Source organism: Vipera ursinii (genome assembly GCF_947247035.1).
Source record: "Vipera ursinii genome assembly, chromosome: Z".
In the NCBI taxonomy this organism is placed as follows: Eukaryota; Metazoa; Chordata; class Lepidosauria; order Squamata; family Viperidae; genus Vipera; species Vipera ursinii.
Genome location: NC_139517.1, coordinates 5,022,563 through 5,038,535, shown reverse-complemented (window position 1 = coordinate 5,038,535; position 15,973 = coordinate 5,022,563).

Genomic DNA, 15,973 nt, shown 5'->3' with positions numbered 1-15,973 from the left:
AGTTCCTTGAGAACCATGGGGTATAATATATCTGGTCCTGGTGATTTGAACTCATCTAGGCTGGAGAGGTGCTCACTTACCATTTTCTTGCCTATCTTGTGTTTCTAATCAGTTTTTATAGTACTGTTTTTGACAGGTTGGACTGTTTTTTTCCCTTTGTTTAAAGACAGATGCAAAAAATGAGTTAAATAATTCTGCTTTCTCCTTGCTTATCACTTTCTTGGCACTTTCCCCCACTAATGAACCAATCATTTCCTTAACTTTTTTCTTGTTCTTTACATGTTGAACGAAGCTTTTTTATTGTTATTTTTGATCTTGGTCACAAGCCTTAGTTCATTTTTAACCTTAGTGTTAGGAATTGTTGTGCAGAGGTCTTCTTGTGCTACCAAGGAGTTGCACAGAGAAGGAAGGGTACTGAGAGCAGTAAGAGTCACACAGTAACTACAAGAGTACACTGAGTTGTAAAAACAAAAAGTATTTTACTTTCGAAGTGGTATAAATACAAAAATGCACGGTCAAAAATAAACAGTCCAGGTCATACACAATAGTAACAGTCCAAGGAGTATTCCAAATACAAAGTCTTCTTACCAGTCCAGTGGTCAATACACAGTTGTTCAGGTTTATCACAGTAGTAAAGCAACAGTACAGCAAAACAGCAATAGTAGAGAGAGCAGAGAATTCAGAGAGAAAGAAGCTACATTCCTAGCTCCCTCTTATGGCCATGAGAACACTTACACACCCATTGGCCAATTAACGTCTTAAAGTCACAACATCATAGTTTATATATTTTCAACCCAACTATGAAGGCTATCACCATATGCCTAACATTCTCCCCTTTGTGTAGAATAATATATAACCCCTTACAATCTTATGCCAATTCTTTCACAACTAGCATTGTGTTTCACAGCACTTTGGACTTTAGTGAAATGATCTGTGATATTCACATCAGATGAACAATACTCCAGTTGTATTAATTTGTCTTTGACACATTGTCTTACATTCAAGTAAAGAAGATCTGTATGTTTTGATCTTGTTCTGACTGCAGCATTGTTTGCCATCTTTATCGCAGCTTGATTGTCCTCATATACAATAAATGGATCTTTTACAGTTAAACCCATATCCAACAATAATTGTTTGTACACTAGCAATTCTGTACATAACACTGATAAACATGAAGATTCAGCCTCCATTGTAGCCAGGCTTATGTGCTTTTGTCTGATGGACTTCCATCCAATTAAAGAATCACCCAACATTATAGCCAACCCTGAAGTTGATTTAAGAGTGCTTGTCTCAGAGGCAAAACTTGCATCTGCATATGCTGTAAGAATTAACTCATGATTTGGCTCTAAATATAACGAGTAGTGAATAGACTGCTTCAAATATCTCAATACCCTTTTAGCTGCTTGCCAGTGTCTAACAGTTGGTTCATTATTGTATCTGGCTAATTGGTTGACACTATAAGAAATGTCAGGTCTAGTCCAATTACTCAGATACATAAGACTACCTATTAAAGATTGGTACATAGTCTTATCAAATACAGGACTCTCAACATTAGTGTCCTTAAAATCCATAGCCATCGGAGTTTTTGCTGGTTTACAAAGCTCCATGTTATATCTCTTTAATAAGTGAGATATTTCACTGGCTTGTGAAACCTTAAAACCTCTATTTGTCTTTACAATATCTAACCCCAAATAGTGGCTTATTTCCCCAAGGTTCCTAATTGTAAATTTGTTTTGCAACCTTGCAATAATGTTCTGTGCTTCTAGCTTAGTTTTCGTTATGATTGCAATATCATCTGTGAATAATAGAAGTAAAGATAACACTCCATTGTGTTCTCTCCTAAACAAACATGGATCAGCATCACTCATTGACTATACATTTATTCCATTCGTAACCTGATTGCTTTAATCCATAAAGGCTTTTCCTTAATTTCCAACAATCTTCTATGGTTTCATCTCTGTTGGTAAGAATTAGGTCCAATATGATTAATCCCTTAGTTCCCTTCTCTACTTTTTGGGAGACAAAGTTGTCTGCTAGGTTTGTCAGGAATCTGTTTGATCTTCCACTTGGTGAAGAGTTTGTCTCCCATTTGATGTCAGGGTAATTAAAGTCCCCCATTACTATAGTGATGTGCTTCCTACATACCTTAGTTAGCTGACTAGCAAAAAGTTCATCTATTTCCTATGTTTGGTTATGTGGCCTATAGTATACACCTATGGCAATGTCATTTCCCCCCCCCCTTTGACCCAAGTGCATTCAAGACAGTCTTCATCATTGTTGTGCTCTATTTCTGTACAGATGTAGTTATTTCTTATATAGAGAGAGCAACTCCACCTCATCTTTTATTTGGTCTGTTTCTTTTAAATAATTTAAATCCCTCTAGTTGTGTTCTCCATTTGTGGGTTTCATCTCACCATGTTTCTGTAATGGCAACAATATCATATCTGCCCTCATTTACCTGAATTTTTAGTTCACCCTGTTCATACTCTGTGCATTGGTGTATAGACATTTGAGTCCTTCATAACTGACCCTGTGTTTACTTTCTACATAACCTGTGTGGTGCCTGAGTTCCTCTATTTTCTTACCTCCTGTTTGGTTAGTGCACTTTGTGTGGCACTTGTTATTAAAAGCTTGATTTTGCTTGACAACAAGGTTGATATTCTTGTCCACACACACATCTATGTTACATGCACTGCTAACCCTATATTTTTTTTGATTGCCAGGGACAGGGATGTTCTGCATCAATTAACTCACTGTCCCCATTGTTTAGTTTAAATATACCTCTAGAAAATCTGTGAGTTTATTGCCAAGTAACTCAGTCCCTTTCTTTGATGGATACAAACCATCTCTTTTGTACATTTTTTCAGTGGACCAGCTACAAACATCATGACTAATATAACCAAAGCCTTTTCCTTTACACCACTCCTTCAGCCACATATTGAATTTTGCAATACGCTTGCCTTTTCCATTTTGCTCCTTATTATTATTATTATTATTATTATTATTAGTTTTTATAAACCGCCCTTCTCCCGAGGGACTCGGGGCGGTGTACAGAGGAAGGAAGGTATACAGATTGAACAATAAAGATAATAAGAAACACTAATGAACACAAACTGGGACCCCAATTAACGCTATCATGCCAGGCCAGCCTGCTGAAACAGGAAAGTTTTTAAGTCACGACGGAAGGTACGGAGGTCAGGGGCCATCCGGATTTCTGTTGGTAAGGTGTTCCAGAGGGCTGGCGCACCCACTGAGAATGCCCTCCCCCTGGGGGCCACCAGCCGACATTCCTTGAGCGGTGGCACCCTGAGGAGGCCCTCTCTGTGGGAGCGCACAGGACGGTGGGGTGCTGACATCGGCAGAAGGTGCTCCCGAAGGTAGTCCGGACCCATGCCATGTAGGGCTTTGTAAGTCATCGTTAGCACCTTGAACTTCACACGGAAGGCAGCCGGAAGCCAGTGCAGCGCACGGAGGAGAGGTGTGATATGGGAGTATCGGGAGGCTCCCAAGAGTGTCCGTGCCGCCGCACTTTGCACCAGTTGAAGCTTCCGAGTGGATCTCAAGGGCAGCCCCATGTAGAGAGCGTTACAATAGTCTAGGCGAGATGTCACAAGGGCATGGGTGACTGTACGTAAGGAATCCAGGTCCAGATAAGGCCGTAGTTGGCGAATTAGTCGAACCCGGGAGAAGGCCCCCTTGGTCACAGCTCCAATGTGGTCTTCCAGGGAGAGCTGCGAGTCTAGGAGGACACCCAGGTTGCGGGCCCTATCAACAGGGGGAAGTAACTTGTCCCCAATGTTAAGCAGTGGGACGTTCTGGATCTCCTGGCTTCCCGGTACGTACAGCCATTCAGTCTTGTCCGGGTTCAGTTGAAGCCTGTTTCTCCCCATCCATTCCCGGACCGCTTTCAGGCAGCGGGACATCACGTCTAGGGCATCACTGATATTGTTTGGAGTTGAGATAAAAAGCTGGGTGTCATCAGCATACTGATGGTACCCTACTCCAAAACTGCGAATGATCTCACCCAGCGGTTTCATGTAGATGTTGAACAGGAGAGGCGAGAGGACCGACCCCTGAGGGACTCCGCAAGCGAGAGGCCTCGGGGTCGACCTCTGTCCCCCTGTCAGCACCGACTGCGAGCGACCCTGGAGAAAGGAGGAGAACCAACGCAGAACCGTGCCTCCCACTCCCAGTCCCCTGAGGCGTCGCAGCAAGATACCATGGTCGATGGTATCGAAAGCCGCCGAGAGGTCTAATAAGACTAGGACAGAGGAATGGCCCCTGTCCCGGGCTCTCCAGAGATCATTCATCAGAGCGACCAATGCCGTCTCCGTGCTGTAGCCCGGCCTGAAACCCGATTGGTACGGGTCTAGATAAACCGCTTCATCCAGGATCTGAGGAAGTTGGTGCGCCACCACGCTCTCAACAACCTTCGCAAGGAAGCGAAGATTGGAGACTGGACGAAAGTTATTCAAAGAGGATGGGTCCAAGGTGGGCTTCTTGAGGAGAGGTCTCACCACCGCCTCCTTCAAGGCGGTGGGGAAGTGACCCTCACTCAGAGAAGCAGAGATGACTGCTAGGAACCAGCCTCGTGTCGCCTCTCGAGCTGCATAGGCCAGCCAGGAAGGGCACGGGTCCAGTAAGCATGTGGAGGAGCTTAACCTTCTCATAATCCTGTCCACTTCTTTAGGAGTTACAGGATCAAATTCTTCCCAGATGACGTCGACAAGACTGTCCATGTCTTGTTCTTCCATCTCAGCCCAGTTGGAGTCCAGACCAGTTCGAATCCGAGCGATTTTATCCAGCAGATATTGACCAAATTCCTCGGCTCGACCCTGCAAGGGTTCCTCCCTCACCTCTTGGTTTAATAGGGAGCGAGTCACCCTGAACAAGGCAGCTGGGCGATTATCTGCGGACGCGATGAGGGTGGAAAAGTAGTTGGATTTTGCCACCCTTATCGCAGCGAGATAAGACCTGGTGAGGATTCTTAGTCGCAATCGGTCGGATTCGGATCGACTGGACCTCCAACGGCTCTCTAGGCCCCGTCTCCGACGCTTCATCTCCCGGAGCTCCTCGGTGAACCATGGGGCTCGCTGGGATCTGCGCCGGGTCAGAGGCCGCAAGGGTACAACTCGGTCCAGAGCCTCCGTGGCTGCCTTTTCCCAGGCTTCCACTAAGGCTTCCGCCGAGCTGTGAGCAGGGGGTGCATGCGAGTCCCTAAGCGCTGCCTGGAACTTATCAGGGTCCATTAGGCGCCTAGGGCGGTACCATCTGACTGGCACCGTGCACCCACGGTGGGGGGTGGCAAGGGGGAAGTCTAGCCGCAGGAGGTGGTGATCGGTCCATGACAGGGGCGTAACAGTTGTGGCACCCCCACCGACATCATCACGCCACCGTCCAGACAAGAACACCAAGTCTGGGTTGTGGCCTCTCTCATGAGTCGGCCCAGAAATTATTTGCAACAGGTCCATGGCCGTCATGGAAGCCATGAACTCCCGAGCCAGTTCGGACGATCCTCCCAGGGACGGTAGATTAAAGTCGCCCAAGACCATGAGTCTTGGGAATTCAACCACCAACCCTGAGAGGACATCGAGTAGCTCGGGTAGGGCCGCCGCTGCACGATTAGGTGGTAGGTACGCCAGCAGCAGACCCAGCTGCGCCCCTGGGCCGAATCTCAGTAGGAGAGACTCACACCCGACCATCTGAGGGACGGTGGTCTCTCGCGGGCTAAGGGATTCCCTGATGATAACTGCCACTCCCCCGCCCCTCCCATGAGCCCGGGGCTGGTGCAGTACCTGGAAACCTGGCGGGCAGAGGTCAACCAGAGGAACACCCCCCTCTGGGCCCAGCCAGGTTTCCGTGATGCAGGCCAGGTCCGCATGCTCACTCTCCAATAGGTCACGAATGAGGTGAGCTTTGTTGGCTGCGGACCTTGCATTCAGGTAGACCAGCCTCAGCATGGGAGGGTGCACACCTTTGCTCCCGGGTCCTCCGGGGGAGAACAGAGGGTCGGAGCGTCTCACCGCCTTTACAGAGCGGAGATGACACTCCCGGTGACGATACGGCCCTCTGTCTGTGCACCTTCTGCCATTCCCCACCATCCTAGGGATGGGACGTTCGTCAGTACGCCACTGGGTGTTATCGGCGACTGGCCCTCGTTGTACGCCGTCGCGAACGGCCGTGGGCCTGGCATGCGTTATGGTGGCTGGAAGGTGTGCCTTTCCCGCGCAACCATAGTCTCCTCCCTCCCCCCTCCCTAACCCCACAAAAAACTTAGCTAAGAACTTAATCCTTATACACTGGTAAAACCTCTGAAAAAGTGAGCCTACAGCCTATCCTGCTAAGTTCCTGCCCTAAGCTCTGGAAATCATTCTGCACAGAGAGTACATATTTTTGGGAATGATGTCTGAAATGGTATAGGGTTTCTTGCCTGAGCAGGGGGTTGGACTACACGACTTCCAAGGTCCCTTCCAAATAATAATAATAATAATAATAATAATAATAATAATAATAATAATAATAATAATAATAATAATAATAATAATAATAATAATAATATAATTCTTATTATTGCCAAGATGTACAATAGCATCCACATCACAGTCTTTGCTGGCATTCTTGACTATTTTAAAAACATGCTTCTTATCCCTACTGGCAGTAGCACCTGGCAGACACCTGACCTCTTTCAAAATCTCTGTATCCTTTCCTAAATTTACATCCCTTATAATTGAAACACCAACCAGAAGGTGGCTTCTCTTTTTGGATGTCTTTCTGTTCTTGAGTGACTGATGTGTAATACCTGATTCACACTTCTTCCTGTCAAAAACAAGCCACGATCCCCTGCTTATTTGAGTTATCATCACAACTACCTTTACCTTCTTCTTAATGTCCCTATTAGGGCCAGCAAGGACACTGTATCTGTTATGCAGGGACACAGCGAAAGCTTTGTGTTTATGGTTCACAGTTCTCACCCTGCCAGATCCCACGGTTGTCCACACTGCCCTTCTCCTGCAGGATCTTTGTGGTAGAGGGGGCTGATAGCGCGGAGGCTCAATAGAGTAGAAGGGCTGAACTGGACACCTAATTTCTGCCTGAAGAGTACAGATTACAGACCCTAGATAAATAATCTGTCCTTGTAGACTAGTGATTTGTTTACAGATAGGACAGTTTCCAAGTTTGAAAAGAGTACAACACCTGCTCAAGCAGGAGACCATGTACCATGCCAGATAAATGACTGTCCAGATTCTTTTTAAATGCCTCAAATGATGGACTACCCATCATTTCTGGAGGCCAGCCATTCCACTGATTAATTGTTCTCACTGCCAGGAAATTTCTTCTGAATTCCAGGTTGCTTCTCTTCTTTATTAGTTACCATCCATTCTTGTCCTCCCTTCAGGTGCTTTGGAGAATAGGTCGACACCTTCTTCTTTGTGTCAGCCACTCAAATATTGGAACACTGCTATCATGACATCCCTAGTCTTTCTTTTCACTAGACTAGACAAACCCAATTCCTGCAACTGTTTTTCATACATTCTAGTGCCCAACCCTCTAATCATCTTTGTTGCTCTTCTCTGCATTGTTTCCAGAATCTCTTTTACACTTATGGTGATACTAACTGGCTAATTATAAATTAGCAGTTTGTTCCATTTTCCCTAGCTAAGCTACTAGGAACATCATTTCACTAATCATGTGTTTTAACTCTCAGAGATACCCCGATGTAGAAAATAACCGTATGGTTTCATCTTGCAGAATAATTGTAAGATTCTCAAACTATGAAATTATACAGATTAATTAGGTACCTATGGAAAGGACATTTATGACTATTCATAAATATTCAGCTAGAGATAAATATCAGGAAAAGTTCAATCAGTCATTGAAATAAAAACAAACCCATTTTGAGTGCTATTACCAGCCATGGTTGAAGTTCTACAAATTCAACAGACTTGTCCTTCTTGATGCATGTCTGTAAGGATTTAGATGAGAACATGGCACGTAAAGCATGAACTGTTGCATAAACACCATTATAGATACTGTAGCTATGTCCAATGGTGTTCATTTCAAACAGGTGCTCAGGTAGATCTTCCAAACGTTCTTTCCCACTACATATTTCATCATGCTTTACTGACATATCAGGATTTGGAAGAAAACAATCAAATGCTTGCTCCCAAAAATCCTTAAAGAAGCCATCTTCTTGGGCCCAGGAAGGATCTACCATCTGGAGAAAAGTTTTGAATCCCTTAAGTTCTCTTGAGTGAACTGTAAAAGAAATGGCTCCTTGGAATAAGTCAAGATCCCAACCTCTCTGAAGGCCAGAGAGCATGAAATCAATACCACTTGTCATGACCCAGACTTTTCTAAATGAGTCCTTTTCTTTATTTGTAGGGTCTTGCACAAATAAAATGGCTCTCAGCCGTGCTATTGTCACTGAGTCTCCATAAATGATAAATGTGTTGACTTTTTGATCAGTTAAAGGCACATGGATACTGGATGCCTTATCAATAATTGGTTCCACGTTATCCAAACTAATTTCATATGGGATTCGTTCTGTGTAAGCTGTACATATTCCATTCTGGGAAAGCAATAATTCCAGGGTCTCCAAGAATTTCTCTCCATTGTTATTATCAAGGGCCATGAGCCCTATCCAGGTCCACCCAAAATATTGGAGCAACTGGATGATTCCAGAGTATTGGTGATCTTCATTTGGGGCCATGGAATAAAATGAAGGGACTTGGTTGTAATAAACTAATGATCCATATGTGAGCTAAAACAGAATGCAACAAAGGGAAAAAAACAACAAACCAAAACAGTTGTAGAATATTTATCTCTATGCTATGGAGACAAATTTAAAGCAATTTGTTCATGTATACAGAGCTAAAGTGAATGAGTTTTTGGAAGTATTTTAAAGTCATTAGAGCGTAATGCAGTATACTACAAAGGCAGGACAAGAAACAATGAATGGAAACTAATCAAGCTAAAAAAGATGTTGAGACTCTAGAAAAAATGCAGAGAAGAGCAAGAAATATGAAGAGGGGACTGGAGGCTAAAACAAATGAATAACGGTTGGTTACAGAACTGGGCATGGCTAGTCTAAGGAAGAGAAGGACCAGGGGACACATGATAGCAGTGTTCCAATATTTGAAGGGCTATCACAGAAGGAGGGGGTCAACCTATTTTCCACAGCACCTGAAGACTCAAAAGGTATAACAGGTGGAAACTGATCAAAGAGAGATTGAACCTGGAAATAAGGAGAAATTTTCTGACAGTGAGAACAATCAACCAATGGAACAGACTGCCTTCAGATGTTTTTGCTCCTTCATCACTGGAGGCTTTCAAGAAGAGACTGGACTCCATCAGTCAGAAATGGTGTAGGGATTCCTGCTTGGGCAGGGGGTTGGACTAGATGATGCACAAGGCCCTTCCAATTCTGTTATTCTAATTTTAAAGGAGAGAAGCAACCTAGAAATAAGTACAAAATTCCTGACAGTGAGAACAATTAACTAGTGGAATGGCATGTCTCCAGAAGCTGTGGACGCTCCATCACTGGAGGTTTTTTAAGAAGAGATTGGACAGCCATTTGTCTGAAATGATATAGGTTCTCCTCCTTGAGAAGGGCGTTGGACTAGAAGACCTCCAAGGTTCCTTACAACTCTGTAATGCTGTTATTCAGTTTGAACTGTTTTTATTTTTAGTCCAGTCCTGTCCTTCTATTGTTTTTTTTTTGCCTATTGCAAGCAAAGTCCTACCTGTGGTATCTTGTAGAGACCCAGAATGTCTGCCATATGGAAAGAAGTATCAGAACCAAGTCCTCCAATGATGGCTATCAGGTTCTTCTGCCTGGAACATTTGTAGTTGGGAAGAAAGCTAGCTGACTTGAAGAGCAGGTCCAGAGTGGTCCGATAAGTCATCTTTGCCTCATAGTAGCTGTCATAGATATGGAATCCAAGAGTAACATTAGGCAAGATCTGGGGGTCCTCATTGATCTCCTTCACAGCAAAGGCCAGGGCAAATGCATGCTGGTGGAACTTTGTGACCACACTGCAAATAAAGATACAACCTATTTCATCAAGTCAGAGAGAACAAATGCATTCATAATTCACATAGTTACTGTCCAAAGTCAATAACACCATTCCTATTCTTGACTTCCATTATGCTCTCTTTTTTGCTATGTTTACTAAAAAAGGTGACATACCACTTCTCAAAACATTCCCAAACTCTTGCTGATGAACTACAGTGCCTGAATTAGAAAAACAGCTACATTAACTGGGTAGAAATTTGATTTATTTATATATTTCAAAAGAAAAATGTGCATCTTCTGAACCTTTGATCAAAATGCCAGTCCTTTCTTATGTCAAATGTAACTTTAGAACATAGGGTGGAGAATGAAACAATATTCAATTTCTTACTGTGTATTATGGATCCACAATTTTATCTATTTATCTCATTTCCTATGAGAATGAAAATGAGAACTGAGAGTGATGCTAACAGTTTAAAAGTTATTGGTATGTATATTTTCTTTGAAATGTATAAGTTCTAACTATAAAGTCCTTTACTCTCCTCCAGTAATTAATCCACAGGGGGCATAAAAATTGAATAAAATTATTGATGGAAATATCTGAAGGTGCACAAAGACACAGAAAAAAAATGAAAATTTAATTCTGGATAGAAGAGTAGATGTTGGTTACAAAATTCTCTTTAGGTAGAAAAATGTTTTGAATCATTAATCTTTGGAATAAAATAAAAATGTGAAGTTAAAAAAGGAAAAATGTAAAAATATAGCACTCAAAGTTTGTGATAGACTATAAAGTAAATAAATGGAAGGAATTTCATAGCAACGAACATCAAGTCTATCTCAAATAAAGCCTTGCTTTCTTTTGAAGCATTGATGGGCATAGCATGATAATCCATCATATAAGACTAGGGGAGATGCATCATAAATTATTTCTTAAAGAGGGGAACTTGTTTTCTTTTCTCAGAAAACTGGTTCAGTATTGCAAAATGAAAATAGTGTTTAAGGATGTTCTTATGCACTGATTAATTAATTAATCAATTGATTAAGACCATGTTCTAAAAATGAGTAAAACATCCAGTCCTATCTGTAATTGTTTTAAGCAATCTTGTTCTCTTTCTCACACACAAGCAATGTAAGTTGCATTGTTCTTGACAACCTGCCTAATGTCACGAAATGCAGAGGAAGACAAAATGATTCCTTACTCTGAAATTTCAAATTGGTGTCGAGAAGGCTCATCATCAAATAACAATTCTCTGAATCCATAAATGATCTGGGAAATCAGCCCACCAATCAGGAGGTCACCTGGCTGGTACCATTCATGAGGAAAGTGAAGAACATTACTTATGTGACATTTCAGACTACCTGTCCTTCTCACCATAATAAGAGCAAGGCCCAAAAGCATTGACTGTGTCACCATCTCAGAGCAAAGTCTGGCCTTCTGGATGATTTCACCGGCAAACTCCAGTGGCATCTGATTTTGGCCACCGAAGAGGAGAACATGCAACTGCACGAATACCAACTGAGAATCTCAGCATTTACTTTTCAGATAGGTTTTACTAAAAGATGAAAAGTTGCGGGGGATGGAATTTTATAGATTAAATGCTATGAGCCCTGCGTCCTGTGGGCTCTGGCTCCCACTGTCATACAGCAAAGCCCTAACAGACATGTTCAGACTTATTGCTTACTTTCTACTGAGAGATTTATGAAGAGTTGGCTGGATGAAATTATAATGACTTGGTGAATTCCAGAGAGATAACCACCTCTTAAGTATTTGAATATGGAATAGCAATTATGCTAACAAATATGTAATAGCTGATCATGAGAGTTTTATACTATATGGGATGGAAGAGTAATATAATTGCCCAAGAGAACAAAGTACAATAGCTTTGAGTAAGCAGCACAAGAAGAAATGCTGTTCCATCAGGTGAATGGACATCCAACATTTATTTATAAACTCATCACCCCTGAAAATTATTATTATTATTATTATTATTATTATTATTATTATTATTATTATTATTATTATTATTATTAAATTAATTATTATTAAATTAATTATTATTAATTATTATTATTATTATTCCAGCAAAGCTACAAAAAACTGCGCCACTCAGAACATCTTTTTTTAATTAAAAAGTTTTACAATACATTTTTAAATACAATAAACTCCCTCCTGCCCCTTCCCTCTCCCCAACCCTCCCCAACCCTCCCCTCCCCCCTCCCCGACTTCCCAGAGCTGAATACAGGGTATAGTAATACAAACATAAGCCAAAATATGCTAACAACAAAAATAAAACATTAAATTTTATTGCACTTTAACTCAGAACATCTTACATTTTAAGGAGATACTTGGTTGATACCTAGGATGCTGGCAGCAACCCATGTCAACCATTAATGCCGGTCAATTTGAGTGTTCAGTTGACTGAGTTTCATGTTTTATGAATAAAAGTTTTATAATAATATTAATAGTAATAGTTGGAAGGGACCTTGGAGGTCATCTAGTCCAAGCCCCTGCTAAGGCAGGAAACCCTATACCATTTCAGAAAAATGGCTGTCCAGTCTCTTCTTTAAAACTTCCAGTGTTGGAGCATTCACAACTTCTGGAGGAAGGTTGTTCTACTGATTAATTGTCAGGAAATTTCTCCTTATTTTAGGTTGCTTCCCTCTTTGATTAATTTCCATCCGTTGCTTCTTGTCCTACCTTCAGGTGCTTTTAATTAACAATTAATTTGTGCACATAAATATTATTAAAATAAGTATTTTATAACTAATACTCAAAAAAGATGAGTTACAATGACAGGGAAAATCCTTTCAATGGATTCTGCCTATTTTTTTCTATCCAGAGTCACTTGGCTGAGATGGGCAGCTAAAGAAATTGAATACCAGAGATATATTGTGGAGTGGAAAAAATGGATTGATTATATTCAGAATAAATATGGGACTAAAAAGTTTCACCTAGCATTTGAATAAGTATTGATGTGATATTTATACTGCTTGTAGTTATTTTATAAGAGTTAAAGTGTGATAGATTTAATAGTTTATTGTTGTCTGCATAAGGTAGATTATGATTGTTTGTATTTTTATACCCTGTAGTTAGCTCTGGGAAGTCGGGGAGGGGGGAGGGGGAAGGGAGGGAGGGGTTGGGGAGTTTTGGGGAGTGGGGAGGGAGTTGGGAGGGGTTTTGTTTTGTTAAAAATAAAATGTATTGTAAAACTTTTCAATAAAAAAAGAAAAGAAATTGAATACATAAAGTGAGGTGAGAAAAATAAGGGTCTACATTTAGACAGGAAAAAAACAAATGCACAGGTATGGGATATATGGTACTTCACTCAATAGTAATAATTGTGATAAGAATCTTGGAGTTCTAGTGGATAATTGCTTATATATGAGCCAGCAATGTATTGCAGCTGCCAAAACAGCCAACACTGTCCGAAGCTGCATTAACAGAGGGACAGAATCAAGATCACATGAAGTGTTAGTACCACTTTATAATACCTTGGTAAGGCCACACTTGGAATATTGCATCCAGATGTTGAGACTCTAGAAAGAGCACAGAAAAGAGCAACAAAGATGATTAGGGGGCTGGAGGCTAAAACATATGAAGAATGTTTGCAAGAACTGGATTTGTCTAGTCTACTGAAAAGAAGGACTAGGGATGACATGATATTTGAGGGGATGCCACAAAAAAGGGAAGTCCACCTATTTTTCAAAGCATCAGAAGGGAAGACAAGAAATAGTGGATGGAAACTAATCAAGGAAAGAAGCAGTCTAGAACTAAGGAGAAACTTCCTAACAGTGAGAACAATTAACCTGTGGAACAGATTTCCTCCAGAAGTTGTGGGTGCTCAAATACTGGAGGTTTTTAAGAAAAGACTGGACAGCCACTTGCCTGAAATGGTGTAGGGTCTCCTGCTTGAGCAGCGGGTTGGACTAGAACAGGGTGTCAAACTGCCGGCCTGTGGGCCTGATGCGTCACGCAGAAACCACACCCACCCCATTGCCAGCAATGGCAAAACAGTCCTGATATGTCGCACAATGTCACGTGACGTCGCAAATTTGACATGCCTGGACCCCCTTAATGGGCTTCCTATCTTCTTTTCAGCAACCTGCCAGGAAGAGAATCAGCAGCGAAAGGACCATAAGTCTTTTTGAATTCCATTCTTCACTGCTAACCAGGGCTGCAAAAAAAGATGTCATGGTAGGTATTAGCCCAACTTCAACCAGAGTGTTTCACATCCAGTTATATGTGGAGCAAAGCTCTAAGTCCTTTAAGGACTCATGGATAACAACAGCCGCTCTTTTCCTCCTTCTCTGTAGTGACAGCTGATGGCAAACTGAAACCCAGTCGACACAGTTCCAAGAGGTGGATACTCTTCCTCTGCCCTCAACCAGATTTTGTTAGATGCGTCAGGTTGTGGTTCTCATAAGATCACAAATTAGGACAGTCTCATTATAAACCAATCTGGTCTTCAGGATCAGCAGTTAGAGCACAGGACCACCCAAAATTTGTTGTTGAGACATTGAGGGTGGAAACTAGGAGGGGAATGTCAGACATGAAGAGCACTTTCAGACCACAGACCTGGTGTCCCCAAGTGGTCTTCCTCAGATTCTTTTATTAAAGAAAAAGAAATATTGCATATAGATGATTAAAAAGCATAGCTATTGACTTCTTGTGTTTTTGATCATCCCGATTCCCATGGATCCTGGAGAATGCAATTCTGAGAAGCATGATTTAGTGCGATTTGAAGAAAGGCAGCACTTTTTTTCCCTTGAAAATTTCCTCAACCAGCAGTTGCACCAACTCCTGCCTGCAATTAGTGCAGGTTTGAGTCCCACCAGGCTCAGCGTTGACTCAGCCTTCCATCCTTCCGAGGTAGGTAAAATGAGGACCCAGATTGTTAGGGGCAATAAGCTGACTTTGTAAAAATGCCACTTGGGGGAGGCCGAAAGCCCTAATAAGCAGGCATATACATAGAATGAAGGCTATTGCTAAGCACATTGATTTGTGCTTCTTAGATTGTAAGCCGCCCTGAGTCTTCGGAGAATGGCGGGATATAAATGGGATAAAAAAAAATAGCTTTGGTTGTAAACATGCTGTCCAGTCCCACCCATATTCTCCTTTCAAGTTGAACTAATAATATTGTTTTCACTTTCCAGACCATTGGAGTTATCTTGTCTCCATAGAGATGGTCTGGAAAAGGTTGAGACCATGTCAAAAAATATTGTTAAAAAAATTTAGAAGATTCCCTCAGACAATTGTTTTTACATTTTTATGGTTACATGCCAAATGCTTCACCCATGTTTTACTATCTATCTCTTTCTTTCTATCTATCTATCATCTATCTATCTATAAATAATATGATCTGATAATAATATAATAATATAATATAATATAATATAATATAATAATATAATATAATATAATATAATATAATATAATATAATATAATATAATATAATATAATATAATATAATAATATAATATAATATAATATAATATAATATAATATAATATAATATAATATAATATAATATAATATAATATAATATAATATAATATAATATAATATAATATAATATAATATAATATAATATAATATAATATAATATAATATAATACCAAAACAGAACTTGAAAGAATGGTGAGAAATAGCTATAATCAGACCCCAGGAGGCCACAGATAGAGAGTTTGCACAAATACCTTGTTTTCCCCAAAATAAGCCTGGGTCTTTTATTTATTTATTTTAGGCCCAAAATACCCATTAGGGCTTATTTTGGGGGGGTGTCTTATTTTTTTCGACAGCCTACAGGTGAGACGAGCCTTCCGCAATGGTTAACCTGACCCTACTTACAGGGACAGGCTGCACATTGCAGGATGATGACTGCAAAGGGCGTGCACAGATCCCTGCAGCTCCTGAAGGCTCTGAATGCTACTTTTCGCGCCTCTTGATTTTCCACCCCACC